At 40.4% G+C, this 17,202-nt stretch overlaps 1 long non-coding RNA gene across 2 annotated transcripts; it reads left to right on the top strand.

Annotated features, from left to right (window-relative positions):
• Positions 1 to 2,170: 2,170 nt before the first annotated feature.
• Positions 2,171 to 14,300, top strand: LOC130142915 (uncharacterized). 2 transcript variants are annotated; one of them, XR_008819572.1, is made up of 3 exons: positions 2,171 to 2,267; positions 6,712 to 6,830; positions 13,426 to 14,300. It is a non-coding gene; the product is annotated as an uncharacterized LOC130142915 (long non-coding RNA). The 2 variants fall into 2 exon arrangements; XR_008819573.1 differs by lacking the exon at positions 13,426 to 14,300 and adding an exon at positions 8,534 to 8,810.
• Positions 14,301 to 17,202: the final 2,902 nt, after the last annotated feature.

The raw sequence follows: 17,202 nt of genomic DNA, 5'->3' as shown, positions 1-17,202 counted from the left end.
CTAAAAGCAGTACAAGGATTTGAGGGTTTTTCAAAAGTTGTATTTTATAAATGGTTTACAGATGGTTCACAGGTTGAAGGTGAGTGCTAAAGTTTCTGAGCCTTGCAGCATTTGGGCCACTGACTTCAAGCAGAGCCAAAATGCCACTGAGACCATTCAAACACTGTTCTCTGCTGTAACCTGACAGTGATGAATGGACCTGCAACAGACAGACATCCTGGCAGGGACAGACTGTCCCGTAAGTCAGGATATGTACTGCCTTCTTTTCTGGCAGTTAAGGATGTTCCTTCATGTTTCTGTTGTCCCTGCTGGCACTTTTGTCTAAATCAAGCAGCCGTCCCTGTTAGGGGCATCAAGGTGTGAGGTTTGCATTTTGCTTTTTCATAGTGAGATGTGCAAGTATGTCCCTGCTTCTTCCTTTGCAAGCTTGCAAAGCTCCTCTCAACCTCCCTTGTCTTTTTGTCTTGCTGCTCATCTAACTTCCGTTTCTTTTCCAGAGAGAAAACATGACCACACATCATCTTGGCCACCCAAAATTTCCTGTATGGAGATTACCAAAGTGGCAAGTCCTTATCCACATGCATTTGCTACCTACATTTCTATTCTTGGACCTGGATGGTGGAGAACGTGGAATAGCAAAAACTACCCAAGCATTTTATGTCCTCAGGTTTCTGTAAACTTGGTTGAAAAGTCTGGGAACAGTTTTCTAGCCATAGCAATTGCTCATGATATGCCTCTGTGTACATACAGACACGTATTTACACTGGTGTGAGGCCTGGGTTTGCTTTTTCTCCTTTCTGTTTATTATTATTATTGTTGTTGTTATGATGATGATGATGATGATGATTGATTGATTGATTGTTTAAATCTCTCCCTAGTCTTTTCCTTTTTGTCCTGATTTTGGCTGGGATAGAGTTAATTTTCTTCTTGGTGGCTAGTGCAGTGCTGTGCTTTGGATCTGGTGTGGGGACAGTGTGGTCAGGGCACTTTTCAGTTTCTCAGTCCCTGCCAGCAAGAGGGCTGGAGGGGCACGGGAAATTGGGAGGGGACACAGCCAGGGCAGCTCATCTGAACCAGCCAGAGAGGTGTTCCAGACCAAGGCACATCATGCTTGGTATATACACTGAGGGGTTGCTCAGGGGCTGGCTGGGCATTGGTCAGCAGGGGATGAGCAGCTGTACTGTGCAGCACTAGGTTTCTTTTCTCCCTTCTATTTGGACTCCTTTCTTCTCCCCTTCTCCCTCCTTTTCATTGTAACTGCTATTATCATTACCATTATTCTTTTAAAAAAAAAAATACTTCCAATTGTTACATTGTTCTTATCTCAGCTCCTGAGTTTTACATTCCTTTCTGGTTCTCCTCCCTACCCCTCTGGGTGAGGGGGACTGAGCAAGTGGCTGTGTGGTGCTTAATTACCAGCTGGGGTTAAACCGTGACACTTTCTAAAACCAGATTTTCAGCTGATGGAAAAAAATCAGTGGGAGTTTACCAGTTAACAGCACCAAAGCATAATTCCTTTCTTTTAAAATCCAGAATAATACCTCTCAGGTTTTTTTCTTATTTTCCTCTGCATTTTAGCAGAAGTCTTTCTAAATAATATATTATGCTTTTACAGGACTCAAGTGTGCTGAAAAAATGCTGTTAGGGTTGGAGAAAACACTCTGTTCATTCACCTATCCATCCATCCATCCGTCTGTCCACCCGTCTAATCACTCACCCTATTTTTAGGTCTTCAGTTATGACTGTGAGGATGCACTGTTGCTCGGAAGTGGCTTACCAGCAAAAGGCTGAAAGAGAAGTCAGTTAAATCAGCCAACAAAACTTGCATTTTGCACTGAATTAGCCACTGTTCTTCTGTGTCTTGGTATCTTCATAGACAAGCAGCAAACGTGACTTGTTTGTCACACAGCTCTCATGCCTGTGAAACAGTAATGCTATAAACGTATCATAATGCGCATTGTGAGAGGTACCACATGAGGTCTGATGGCATGGAACAAGGGACAAGGACAGTGCATCATCCCTAAGCAACCTTGACCCCCAGGGGATCACAAATCAATGTGAGCTCGTCCCCTGCTGGCTTTGCTGTGTTACAGGGACTTACGCAAGCATGAGCTGGGAACATCACGATATTGGCAGTGACCTCTGCCTCAGGAGGAAAGGCGTACCATGCTTGCAGGCAGGCAGGTAGAGCAGAACCTTTGCTATGTGGAAGAGGTCTTATACACAGTGTAAAGCCATCAAGGACTCTAAATTTATGAGCAATTCAGGTAAGCATTTCTTCTTGTAGGCCTCTGATTTGCCTCAATTTTTAGAAGATACTTTTTCTCTCAGACTTCTGGAAAACAGCCACAGTCTCTCCTCATTTTCCATCACTGTATTTGCTACCGTGGTGGCTGCTGTTACATTCTGGTGTTTCTGCACGCTGAGTAGCCTGAAGTTCTCCCTCTTAAGCTGATTGCTGTGGCTGCAAGTGCCACTCTGCAGGGTGGGTTTCCGGGACTCATTAAAGAGATTACATTTACACTGGTAGTTTATCCTGTAAACACACTTTACCTCTGAAACTGTATTTGCCAGTTGCTGCTCCGCCTTGCAGCATGAAGTAAGATGGCATGGATTTGGTGGTACAGGAGCTTGCAGTGTTTCTCTTCTTTTTGAGTTTGCCTTTTGACATTTCTTTTTTTCTGTGTGCTTTTTAAATGTTCACGTGACAAAGAAATCCCTACCTTTTCTTCCCTCCCTCTCTGCCTTCGAAAATATATCTGCATTAAGTACAGTTAAGGTATGAGTGACTCCTCCAAAAGAGAAATGTGTCTTTAAGAATGTTGCTAAAATGCCTGGGCAGTACAAATACCAGGTGAGATGCAAGGAACTATGGTTCATGACAATTTCATTAATCTCCCTCACACAGGGGTTTACTATGGCTGCTCCAGGCAGAAGGTAGAAAGACAGTGTTGGCTACAAGTTCGTCATTTATGTCCACTATAAAGGATATCCAGGAAAAAAAAACCAGTGACCTACAATGGATGAACTGTGTGTTGCAACAACTGAACTTCTAAATCTGTATTTAAAGGAACTCATAGGGTTGTTTTTTAGCTCTGGTTCAGGGAGTTGAGCCCAGAAATGAGCATTACTATCACTTGTCTGACCTGCAGAATAAGACAAGCCGTATATCCTTTTCTAATAATGTCTGCCCTGAACACATAAACTGTATGTAAGCCACTCCAGCTTTTCATTCGGAGTATAGCAAGTCAGAGATCTGGAGGTTCCATAGCATCCTTAGGTAAGATCAGGACTTAGTGTTCTGCAATGGTAAACTCATTGAAGGACATCACACATCTTTAAATTTGGTACCTGTTTGAGTATTGATTGGACTTAAGCCTTTAAAAAGAGCCTTAGAGGTTTCAAGGGGCTATGTCTTATTTCATCTAGTTTCATTTGTTCATCACTATCATGGTATGGCCTTAGAGGAGAAAGATGACATGTACATTGAGGACTTTGAGGACTTTAGGTTGAAACTGTCTATCCATGTGAAGCAGAGAGCAATGAGGCAATGCTGGTTGCAGCCAGTCCATATTTCAGAGAAGCAGGTCCCTTGATGATGTGAATCAGACACAGCTTTTTGTACAAGCCTTACAGAAACTGTTTTGGCTTTCTGAGCTCACTCCCTTTCCAAATTGTAAAAGAGTACGAAAAGCTGCATCACCTGTTTCCCCCTGTTGTGCCGGTGCAGAATGTCACCTCTGTCTCTGCTGGGCTGCACAACTGGCAACCTGCCTGTCCTCAGCCATCCAAATGCTGGGTGAGGTCATTGCATTATCTTCTGTCATGTCCTGGGCTGGGGAAATTTTCCTTGGGTGAAAGCTGAAAAACGTCCTTTGAATACCTATGGCAGGCTACATGCTAGTGCATCTTAGGGTTATCAGAGAAACAATACAGCCAAGAACTATGTAATGTAATTGATGTGAAATAAGACCAGAAGCTAATTCCAGGTTTCAGACCATTAGTTCCCAATTCAGGCAACCTGAAAATTTTTACTAGCTTAATATTGTTTGGTTCTTGCCCTGGTTTCTATTGGGACAGAATTAATCTTCCTAGTAGCTGGTACAGTGCTGTGTTTTGGATTTAGTATAACAATGTTGATAACACACGGATGTTTTAGTTGTTGCCAAGTAGTGTTTATACTAAGCCAAGGAGTTTTCAATTTCTCAGGCCCTGCCAGCGAGAGGGCTGGAGGGGCACGGGAAACTGGGAGGGGACACAGCCAGGACAGGTGACCCAAACTAGCCAAAGGGATATTCCATACCATGGGATGCCATGCTGAGTGTATAAACTGGGGGAAGCTGACCAGGGAGGGCAGGATTGCTGCTGGGGGACTGGCTGGGCATCAGTCAGTGGGCAGTGAGCAATGAGCAATTGTATTGTGCAACACTTGTTTTGTTTTCCTTGGGTTTTATTTCTCTTTTTCTTTTCTCATCTCCCTTTCCATTACTACTACTACTACTACTATATTATTATTATTCTTATTATTACTATTATTATTATTATTGTTGTTGTTGTTATTGCTATTGCTACTGCTATTGTTATACTTTATTTTAATTATTAAACTGACCTCAGTCCACATGGTTTAGCCCTTTTTCCCTCTGATTGTCTTCCCCATCCCATTGAGGGAGCAGGGGGAGCAAGTGAACAGGTGTGTGGTATTTAGCTGCTGTGTGGTATTTAGCTGCTGGCTGGGGTTAAACCAGGTCCTGCTTGGGCCGCTACAGAAGGTTCTTTCAGCAGTATATGGTGTGAGGGTTTTTGGTGAACTCTGTTGCCAGGTCTTTGAAAACTGGTTTTGGTGCTAACAAAGGGGAAAAAAATAACTCATCATGTTCCTAAAATTCAGCTGCCTGTTTGGAAATTTAGCATTTAAGTGCCCACTATTAAATAATATAACAATAATGCTTGTATACATATATGTAATATAAATAAGGACCCTGTAAGTCCAGCATTTTGCTAGTTCATGTGTCTGTTGATCCAGATGTTTCAAAGGCTTGAGGAGACAAATTTAGCCTCAGATACTATCTGCTGCAATATTTGCTCTTATCTTGTGTGTCCTGTTTTATTACCTCAACACAAAATGTATCCCTTCTTTTTCTCTGCTGTCAATCTGTATTTGAGATTCTGTGACACTGTGATCTTTCATTTTCCTGCACTGGTTTTCTTCTTTCCCATTTCTCTGTGTTCTAAGCCTTCAGTGGGCTGAGGTATTGAAAATGCACCTCTGCAGTCTGGACTTTTAAGAATTTTTGGCATAGGTTCCCAGGATACTGAGGCACAGTCCAAGAGGGTGTGATTGGAAAGATGGCAATTATGACAGGATATTCACACCAGGGACCAAGGAGACCATGTTGCATCCCAAGTACAAAACTGATACACATTGAATTACCTGAAATTTTTTGTTGTGTTTCAAACCAATTCAGCTGCTAGCAATTCTGGGAAAGGATACAGAAGGCAACACATTTTGTGAAAAATATAACTACTGCTTGTTCAGACCTCCTGGGAATTCAAAGTATTGACTGGGAACGAGGCAGTGGAGAGAGGATTATTTAGTCTGTATTTGGACAAAGCCAGAACTGTGCTTTTGATGAAGGTCTTTTTTGTGATGCAGTCATGAGTGGCTTGAGATCATAAATCCTGTATAAATCACAAGATGACCATATAATCCTTTTCATTCTTACAGGGCTCTGTGGTAAACCTTTATATTTGGAGCATATCACAGCTCACAAGCAAAGATGTCACTGTACAAATTAAATTTACTCATATTCTCTAAAGGAGATATTAATTCACCAGTGATTATCTAATCTTTATTTTCAACTCAAATCTGTGTGTCTTGTTTCCAGTTTCTTTTTATTCTTTTCTCTTTGTAGAAACAGGTATTTCTAACCAACTTCTATCTGTCCTCCCACTTCTGTTTTAAATCCATTACAATAATTTGATCTGTAAATCTAATCCAAAACCTGCTGAAGTGAATGGAAAAGATTTTTAATGTAATTTTCTTATTCCTGAGTGTGATGCTTTAACCCTTATTTTGGAAAAACAAATAAAGAAAAATAAAGAAAAAAAGAAGAGAGAGATAGCTATTGAGATATTTACAAAAAAGGCAAGGATTCTTTACTAAGTATCTGTGGATACATTTTGAATTCATGTAAATTAGTATTATTTTAATAATTTAGATTTTATAAAACTCAGATGTGGTGAATGATAGCTGTTAGTATATTGCATTCTGCAACATTTTTACCTAGATATTTTATGACATTTCTTTGCACTTTTCTTTCCTGGATTGTTTTGTGTTCTTTCTTTTCAAAGTTAGTATCTTTCTAAAGTGTATCTCAAAGTCACCTTTTCTCCTTCCTGTTCTTCTCTACGGTGTATGCAGTTTCCCACAGCTGAAAACAGAAGATGCAACTAGCTGGAACAAATGCAGAATTTTATTTTGATTGGCCTCTTCTTTCTTTTTCCATAATCTGGGGAGTTACAATGCAAAATCCCTCTTGTGTCAAAGTCTTTAAAATGTAGACTAATAAAGCAAATATACCAATAATCGGTGCTTAGTGCCGCTTGTTATTTTTATTTCTAATTCTTTTTTAAACTGTAAACATGTTCACATTCATAACATGGAAAGATAGATCTATTTTCCCCTTCTTTTAAACATGTTGGTTTTTATAGGTCTTCACATCATTTAACACTAAGGCCCCACGTGAGCATGCTTGGTTATATGACATAAGATCATCCACAGACCCACAAAGGAGCTCAGAGAGACAATGTGGGGAAACAGAGGAACCCAGGTAACACCCAGTCCTGATCACGTGGACTGAATGGGCCAGAAAGTTGATGTGCTGCCATCTTACAGGGCATGCCTGATTTCTGCGGGGGTTTTAAGCTGAAAAAAAAATCCAAATCTGTGCATGCAGAACAGACAATTGACATACTGTAATAACCAAAGTGGTCACATTCATAGCTTAGTAATAGCTTCATTGCTCATGACGAATGTTCCATATCTAAGTTGCAACTACTTACCTTACAGTTACAGCAAGAACCTCATACCTGTCATTAACTAGTCGTCTTTGGAGTCCTGCAGTGTTTGCAGGGTACAAGCTCCCATTTGCTTTGAGCCACCCTGTTTCTGAGTTGTCCATCCAGGAAAGGGTACCCAAATGCATGGCTTGGCCTTAGTCTTACTCTGTCAGTCTCTTTTTCTGAGCAATTGACTCATAGGTTGTATGCCCCAGCCCCATGGAACTTTTCATTTCCACCACCAGATAGTTTCATGTGATCAACCATTTTGGTTTTACCTAAGAGCTGGATCAGTAAGGCCATGGTGCTTTATTTTACACAGCGTACCATTAAGACCATTTGTTCCTACAGTGTGTGGCTTAGTATATCGTTATTTCCACACTGTTTATTCCGGACTGCACAACTAAAGAAAAACAATCCTTTTCCTGTATTAAGATACAACTTAGTGCAAATACATGTCATAAGGGAATAAATACAATAATCCACTTACATTTTCCAATCAATAGTGTGTTATAAGGGAATGAATACAATAATGCGCTTACATTTTTCAATCAATAGTGGATACCTTCCTGGAGGATACAGACAATTCAGGAATACTGTGCATATGATACACCCCACCCCCAATAATATTAAATATCCTCTTCCCAAAGAGTTTAAAAAATCTCTTCTAATGCTTGTCTTTATTTCTTACTGGCCAAATTAGTATAACTGATGATAAAGTGATTTTTGCCATGTCAAGGAGGTTTTGCAATCTCTGTCTTCACTTTGACCCAAGAGTTTTCTCATCCATTTTCTGCCTGTCCTGCTGAGGAAGGGGCATGAGCATGTAGTGGGTGGGTGTTTGACCCTTCTCTGAAGTGATCTTATCACAGGTGTACAGGCTCCAAAACCTGTGGGTGACCTGCCCTTAGGTACCAGGTGTGTGGTTTGGATGGCCTGGGCCATAGTCCCTGAGGCTGTCTGTAAACCAGGGGTATCACCGTGGCCTTATGTCAGAGGATGTGGCCAGGACAAGTGCATTAAAAGGTATGAGACAGCAGCACGTCATGATGCTAAATAAGGACATGGCATTACTCATATTGTATACTGGTCCACAGTGTGTTACCACACAGTAACACAGACTGTATTACCAATTACTCTTTAATTTTCTTTTCCCATTAGTAATGGCTCAAATAACTTCAACCTTCCAGCTGGCAGTTTTTCTTGCACTGTATTAGTAGGCAATTAACTGCCTTTAGAAGCAGCCTACTAAACTGTTTCTTCTTGGTCAGTCTTTATGTCTTTAAGCTGCTGTGATCAGTGCAAATTTTGAGAGCTTTTTAGCAAAAAACTTGGCTAATTTATTGTCTCCTGCTGTGGATCCCCAGAGATGTGTACAGCCTAAATCAAGACAATATATCTTGTCAAAGTGAAGAATGAGTTGAAAAAAGCTTTCATAAAGGGTGTAAATAAACAACAAAATGTGTATCTATAGATTTCTAAAACTGGAGTCTCTACAGACCAGACAAGTAGACTTAAAAATGCTTCCACAGCTGGAGGTAACTCCTTACAAGTATTACCCCTATTGTATGCCCCTGATCAGATATGGTTTGTGGTAGGAAACATTGAGGTAGTTGTTAATGTGTTATCCTCTAAATCTGTCCTCCCTCACTCCAGCTCCCCCACATAACTTCTTGTCTCAAGGACAGAAAAAGGTTCATCAGTTCTGTCATAAATATTCTATTACCGAAATATTACCCAAACATCAATACCTATTTTGACAAGTACAAATATAAGAACTGAAAGTGAACAAGCATCTAGAGGAAAATATAATCCTTGAGATATTTTCTTAGATATCTTGAGGACTGATAAATTGCTGAAGATGATGTACACAATGTAATGCTTACAGATGTATTACAGAGAGCAAGAGACACACAGGGTGACTATCCAAGGAACCTCTTGATTACAGAAATTTTGGATAACTGCTGAAAGTTGGAATGTGAAAAAAAGGAAAACCAAAGAAAATAAATTATTCTAAGGAAATGAGACTGGAGCTTCTAAACCATTTTAGGACTTAGAGGAATGAAGCTGGGTTAATTAACATTCATAACATACAGCTGTGGGCTGGCTTCAGGGTCCGGGGGGTGGGGTGGGGTGGGTGGGGAGTGGGTGGGGGTGGGGGTGTGGGGTGGGGGGGTGGGGGGGGTGGGTGTCCGATGTAGATAAAGTACATCTGTGGCTGGTTCTGTTAAGTGGTTGAGCAGCCAGTGAAGAGAGAGGAGGAGGAGGAGGAAGCAAAGAGAAGAGAGAGAGTGCACACCCTGGATGAGGAGATACTAGCAGAAGGCAGCAGGACTGGCATGAAGTGTGTGTTGGGTATGTGGTGGTAAAAGTCTTTGTTGCAGCTTGATAGTTTGGAGAGTGCTGTGACAGAAAGGCATGTTGCTACAGCATCAGGTGAAATGAGAGGTAGATGCAAACAATTGCCTGAACGTGAATGCCCATGAATTCTTACAAGTGCACTTGAGAAGCTTGTGGCTGAGTTGTCTGAAATCAGGGAAGCATCTGTGTATTGAGGGCTGATCGTTACAGTAATTCCCCCTGGAGGAAATCAGGGAAACCACTTTCCAGCCAGCATGTTGTGAATCTCTGCAAGGCACAACTCACCAGCCATAGTGCTGCTAGTGAGTAGGTTCTAAGAAGAATTCTATAGAATTATAGAATCATAGAACAGCTTGGGACCACAAAGATCATCTAATTCCAAGCCCCCTGCCATGGGCAGGGACACCTTCCACTAGACCAGGTTGCTCAAAACCCCATCCAACCTGGCCCTGAACACTTCCAGGGATGGGGCATCCTTGGCTTCTCTGGGCAACCTTTTCCATTGCCTCACCACTGTCAAAGGGATGACTTTCTTCCTTATATCTAATCTAAATCTACTCCCAGTTTAAAGCTATTACCCCTTGTCCTATCACTACATGCCCTTGTGGAAAGATGAACCACAACTCACATATAAATAATCACTGTTTCACAGACAAGATAGATCCTATCACCCACAGTCTCATAGACCTGTGAAAAATAGGTGCAACAGCCTGTCATATACTAGTTAAAGTGAAAGAAAGAGGACAAATAGTAATGCAGTCACTAATGAGGGAAAAGCACAAAAATGAGGAATAATTCAGGTTGTAAAGCACCCCAGGTCTCTTCTTCAGCCTCCTGCTTAAAACAGAATCATACATGAAGACAGACTGCTTTGCTCGGGGCTTTAGGCAGTTGAGGCTTAAAATTCTCCAAGGTGACACAACCTCTCCAGGCCCTCACTCCATCTATCCTTGTGGAGAAAAAACTTTTTCCTGACTTCCAGCCTAAGCCTTTTTAGTTTCACCTGATGCTACTCTCTCTTGTTCTTCTGTTGGGCACCTCTATGAAGAGCCTGACCTCAGACCCTTGATCCCCTCCCTGTAGGCACCAAGGTGCTTTCAGGTGTCCCAAAGCCATCTTTGCTCCAGGTTGAATCATCCCTGGCCCCACAACCTCAACTCATAGGCTTAGTGCTCCAGTCCCACTCCCTTGGTGGCCTCTCCTGGTCTTGCCCTGTTTTGTTGACTTCTGTCCTGATTTGTGGGCTCAAAACTGGACCCATGACCCAGCTGTGGTCTGACAAGTGCTAAACAGAGGGGATAATACCGGCTCTCCCTCTGGGCTTTTGTCCTTGCTGAATTTGATTGAACTATTTTTAGCTCATTTTCCCCCATGCTAGTCCCTGTGGGTGGCAGCCCTGCTCTTACACATATGGACTGGCCCCCCAGTTTGGCATCATCCACAAACCTCATGATGGATCTCCTTCACTTTCCCTATGCCAATAGTTAAAAAATTAAATAGGACACATCCCAGGACAGACACCTGCTGCACCCCAGTTGTCACCAGCCTCCAGGTACAGCTTGGTAACTACTGCCCTGTAAACCTCTCTCTTGCAATCAATTTTTTTGGTTGGCTGGTTGTCCATTTTTTTATCTTGGGAATCAGATAAAGGACATCAGGGCATCTAGATTTCCTTCTTTGTTTTTCTGTGAGGATATCATGCTTTGCATTTGTTCTGTGCCTTTGAAAACGATGTATATTCCCTCCCTGGAGGAAACTGTAAGATTTGAGTAATTTGGCTTGTACTTAAAACAAGGTTTTTGGTTTATGGCTGGACTTGATGGTCTGAAAGATCTTTTCCAACCTAAATGATTCCATGATTCTATGATTCTATGTTGTCCTATCCTGGAGTAACGAATATCAAGTGATTTCATTCAATGTTCTTGCCTCTGTGCCGATGGAATTATTTAACATGCATGATGAAGTACATGTCTGCCTCTAGTAAATACAACCGCAATTCTGCATATTATTTTAGCAAGTGCTTGACAGTAAACAACCGGACACACACACACACATTGATTTTTCTACTGTAAGCTGCAGTGTCTGTAACATACTGTAACTAAATCTGTTGGCAGATGTGTATTTCACAGAATCAGAATCACAGAATGGTTAGGGTTGGAAAAAGACATCTGGAGATCAGCTAGTGCAATACCCTGCTACAACAGGTAGCTAGAACTGGCTGTACAGAATCACATCCAGGTGGGTTTTGAATTTCTCCAGAGAATGAGACCCCACATCCTCTCTGGGCAGCCAGACGACACCCACTACACCTCATCTACCCAGGCAACTGTTCCATCATAGGAGGCTATCAGGTTGGTCAGTCATGATTTCCCCTTGGTGAATCCATGTTGACTGCCCCTGATCACGTTCCTTTCCTCCACATGATTGGAGATGACCTCCAGGATCAGCTGTTCCAACACCTTTCCTGGGACGGAGGTGAGGCTGACAAGCCTGTAGTTTTCTTTTTCCTCCTTCTTGTCCTTTTTGAAGACTGGAGTGACATTGGCTTTCCATTCCAGTTCTCAGGCACACGCTCTGTTTTCCATGACTTTTCAACTGACTTAATTGTGTTTGTACCATGAAGAACACCTACAGCTGGAAGCATTGGGCCTGTATCGGTTTTTCAGACATTAACACATAAGAACAAGTGCACACTGAGAGAGCTTGTGTTACATGTGAAAATGCATGTGACAGAAAAACAAGGAGTCATTTATTGATTAACAAATAGCACAGTAATATTTCACTAAGTACAGCTAGAACAGCAGCAGAGGAAAGAGCAAAGACACACTTTTTTCTTTGGATTTTTTTTTTTGTGTGTAATGCTCCGTATCACTTATGTATTTAAGAGAGAAGGATAATACCAGTAAGTAAAAGTGGTAATAGAGAAAAATGTCCTTTTTAACTTTTTATTTCACACAAAGTAGTTGTCAGCATTTTTCTTGGGGAACATCCTACAGACATACTGCAGTGCAACATGTTGTATTACAGTTTGCTTCTAGGGTATAAGGAAAACTAATCTGACATTCCTAGACAGAGCTGGGTCAGATCTTTTTGCTTGGTATTGCTTACAGGTATTTTCTCTCCAACATTTTTTGACTTGCTTTTGCTCCCTTAGGTTACTAAAAAAATAACAAGACACAGTTTAAAATTGGTCTTTCAGCAATTTATGTCAAAATACATATATACTGATCCTGTGAAAGCCCAGAGGACAGACTATGTATTTCCTGCTAGTCTGGTAGGGCAAAGGTCTTCTGGTATCTCAATATATTTGTATTAACCACTTCCAACATACTGATTGCCAACAGCACTAAGTGCATTTGTGTTAAGGTACAGATTCTGCAAGGCTTGAAGGGGAACTGCCAATGTTTTGTTAGCATGACCACAGACTGTCATCATTTACTACCATCAAAGGGGCAGATGCAAATTTTTTCCCTTTCCATTTTGGTTATTGCAATGATAATGTCCATGAAAGTGGAAAGATAAAAAAATGTCTGCCTGCGTTTGGATAAGCAGCACCCAATTCACAGAATCACTTGCAGTTATTTCCAGATGGGACAATATTCGTCCAAGAAAGCAAGTGCCCTGTGTCCACAGAGGGTGACTGATCTGAGAGTCCTACTGTGCTCTCTCTGCCCAGTCTAAGAAGTGCCAACAGACAGCTGGCCAACACAGCTCTGTCGCTGGCCCATAGTGATTGCTCCAGCTCTACTCTTTGAAGGGTACGGTGGAGCCAAGGATACATTTCCCTCCCATTTATTTTGAGCAAGGATATTTTTTTTTTCTATTCCTTGTATGTTCCTGCACAACCATGAAATCCAAACTGCATTGCAGCCCTTTTTGATTCAAATAATCCATTTTATAGGCTGAACTTGCTAAACCATTGCTTCAATACACCCTCTCTGTCACATGCTATTGACTTTAGTGCTACTACCGCTACTCCCTCAAGTGATGAATCTTTCTTCACAGGCTGGGAAGAAGAAAATCGATTCCAGAGTCCCAAACAAGGAATTAATTTGTCATGACTTCAGTAAGCACTATTATGAAGTTTTGTTCACCAGATCGAAGTTGTGGTGCCTTAGAACACTCTTAGAAAAGACAAAGGGGAAGTGGTGAGGAATGTTTTCTCTGTGGTATGCCGCATCTGTCTCTTTTGCATATTTATGTTTGCTTGTATGCATGGGTAATGATGGCAGAACAACTTCTTTGGAATTTGTTCAGGTGTGTGGACAAGTTGTTGCTACGTTAAGCTTTCAACTGCTTGCTTGTTTTAACCTTTCAGATGTGAAGCTTGTGCACATAATGTCATGTTTTAATTGATATGGCAAGTTAGTGGAAGTATTTTGTTTAGTTGTTTGGTTTTTTTTAACTTACCTTTTCAGTAGAATAACAGTCTTTCTGATCAACCAATACAGTTTGAGGAGTGCAAAAATTTTTTGAAAAATTAATCTCAGATCAGTTAAAGAAAATTATAAAAAAAGTTGATGGCTGAATAAACAAAAGAAAATCAGAAATAATTCTGAGTCATGTGTTGTGTTCTTACTTAGTAACAGGTTCTCCCCACACAGACTTCAGTTGAATTTCATTGCCTTCAGTGGTGTCTGATTAACAAATTTTGGGAAGGGTACAGACAAGAACATAGGACTTGGGAAAACAAGGTAGATAAAGTAAATGATGCAGACCTCTACCATCTGTAAAGTTTTCCTACAGTCTGTCTACATAGTAACACAAATGCTTGTTTGTCCAAAGTCTGATTGCTTCTTTACTACTTTCCTGAAATGTGGCTTATTTTGCTTCATGATAATGTGCGACTGAGTTGTTATTGTAAGATTTTTATGTTTCTGCCTTTTAGATATAGCCATTGCATCGCCATCTTGATTATATATACAACTAAGAACGTATTTCTTTTATTTAAGTTTCTACTGGGCAAGCTTCCTACTGTTAATATAAAATTATATCAAATATTTTTTGAGACATAAGAAGCAACAGATTTTGTGTTTATCTGTCTACCCATCAATCTATATTTTTGAGAACATATTTTTTAGTAGTCATTCCCTTTCACACAAATTTTCAGATACAAAACCAAGCATGCAATTACTGAAAAAACATCTGTCTACCACTGATTTTTATCTTCCACTTGACCCAGTGGAATTGTGAGCTAGTAAAATTCATGCAGGCAAAAAAGGGAGCAGACTGAAGCAGAGCAAGAGGCTGGTTTTGTTGTGGTGGTTGGTTTGTTGGAAAAAGGTAAGTTGTATGTTTGTTTTTCTGAATCTCTATTTCTAAAGAAATGGGTTGGGGTGGTGGTGGTGGTGGTGGTGGGGAACACAGAGGAGGGGGAAAGGAAGTGGAAGAAATACATCCGAAGTCCCATCTTTCTAATGTAGATATTAACGATGAAGGGTTTGGCAAAGGCCTCTGTGAATGGACCCAGGCTGTGGGTCTGACTCTCCTGAACTCCAGCTGAACATCTGTTCCTCTAGTTCATTATTTTCCTGGTGTTTTCCCTGGTCTCCCCTCTCAAAGTGACTCTGTTGCTCCCATTTTGTACATATTTTAACTGCTTTTCCTGGGAATCTTAAAGTTGGCCAAAAATATTTCAAATTGTTTCCACAATGGATCCTGGTGAATGCAGTGAAAGTTGCCTCACATGCTCTTGGCATCTTTAAAACTCTGCCCTTTGGTAGCTGCTTCAGGAACTGGAGGCATTTTCTGCTGAGCTCCTGGTGACTCCTCATTTAATTTCATTATGGCTTATGACTTTTCAGCCTCAGCCCTCAAGATATGCTAAGCTTTTGATTAACCAAATTACTTACAAATGTAAACATTTCGTTGAGTACTTTAAGATGTTCACAGGGAGTAAAGGAGGAACACAGTGTATAGCTGAAAAAAATCAGCTGGATTAGAGACAAATAAAATTGTCTCTAACACCAGCTATTGCCTTATGGTGATTCCTGAGCATTGTATGGTAGAAAGGTAAAAAAGAAAAGCATGAAATCCCTTAACAGAGTAAACAGTGCTAGACAGAGAACCATGTCTAGGCTGAAGCTCCATAGAAACAAAGAGCCATTGGAAGAAATTTCAAATACCGTTTTTATCTGTGTCTTTCCAGGTCACAGTAGAAAGTCAGTTGAAGCATTTGCTCTATTTATTAATTGTTGGTTAAAACAGAGAGAGGAGCCCAACTTTAAAGCTGCACTATCAAAATAATGAACTGTGCTTTAAACTTGAGATGTGGAACATGAAATGGAGAAGCTACAAAAAGAAGGATGGAAGTACAGAGTGATTTCTAATTGATTACATCTTGAAGAGCTAATTTTACAGTTTTGCAAGGCTGACAGGAGGTCAGTTGTCATTTTAATCTGAGGCAATAAAGGTGAAATGGAAGATATAGAACTGATTTTTGACAAGACATCTGAAATTTGGCAAAAAGTAATCAGTTGTCAGAAGCATTGTGTTGTGATGTAGTTATGACTGAGAAAACTGAAAATTAGGAGAAAAAGAGCAAATGAGTAGGCAAAATTCAGAATCAACTCAAGCAGGCACAATATAAAGAAGCACATTCACCATGAAAACAACTGACAGTCAGCACATGGCTCTGCATTAAGGATGAATTTGTGTAGTATTTATGAGAACTGGGAATTAATGGAGGAAAAAGATTTCATGAGGAAGAGCTGATGGAGTCTTTAACAGAAATCATTCTTTCAGAAGGCTGAGTTTTATGAACAAGCTTATCTCTTTATCTTTGCAGTTAATTAGAAGTTGTGGTGTGATGGGGATGTCGTGGACGCTGGCTGGGTAGAAGGCACTGAGAAAACTGAAAACATGTTAGCATAAGCAAGATTAAATAAGAGCAACACATGAAAGTTTTTATTGAAGTGTCAGCAGCTTTTTAGTATTTTACAACAACATAGTTATATTCTGCTCTGTTAGCATTTAGCTCACATTTACTCATTTCTCTAAGTCTTGGGGGTTACACTTACCAGTTAGACATAGATACTGTACACAGAACTAGATTTGGGTTCATTCTTTCAGTTTCTGAATACCTGTAATACTGATAAGAATGTTCTCCAGGTACTTAGAGTTTTTGCTTTTATTTTTTTTTTCTTTTCATGCAACCTTTCTATCTCTGAATTCAACATAGAACATAGACAATCCAACAGAAAGCATAAGGAATGGTAGACTTTCAGTGTAGTAAATGCAGATTTCAAATACTTGATTACTTTAAAAAGTGAATGTGCTGTTAATTGATTTGGGTTAGAGAATCAGATAAATATAAGAGGAAAGATAAATGAGTCATTATGAACCAAAATAAATATGCGTGAAAACTAATGAAATAATGAACTATTAATGAAGTTTATGGACTAGAAAGAAGTATGAAAATGACCTCTCTGAAATTATGTTCAGCTGCAATGAGATTTGGGTAGAAAGACTGGTGGAACCTCATCTTGAAAACCTTTCAGTCAAAGGCAAGGTAAAAATAGAAAGAAAAAAACCAAAACAAACCAAAGGGTAAGGTTACTAGTCCTTTTACCAGGTCCTGCAATGACAGGACAAGGGGCAACACTTCTAAACTGCAAGTGGATATATTTAGACTGGACCTAGGGAAGAAATTTTTTATGATGAGGGTGGTGAGACATGGGAATGGGTAGCCTGGAAAAGTTGTGGAAGCCCCATCACTATCACTGCTCTGGCTTTTCAAGACAGTATGTGGTAGAGTATGTGATTTTAGAGTAATATTTATGC

The sequence above is a fragment of the Falco biarmicus genome, chromosome Z (genome assembly GCF_023638135.1).
Source record: "Falco biarmicus isolate bFalBia1 chromosome Z, bFalBia1.pri, whole genome shotgun sequence".
In the NCBI taxonomy this organism is placed as follows: domain Eukaryota; kingdom Metazoa; phylum Chordata; class Aves; order Falconiformes; family Falconidae; genus Falco; species Falco biarmicus.
The sequence above is the reverse complement of the archived record's forward strand: the minus strand, read 5'-3'. Positions and strand labels throughout refer to the sequence as shown.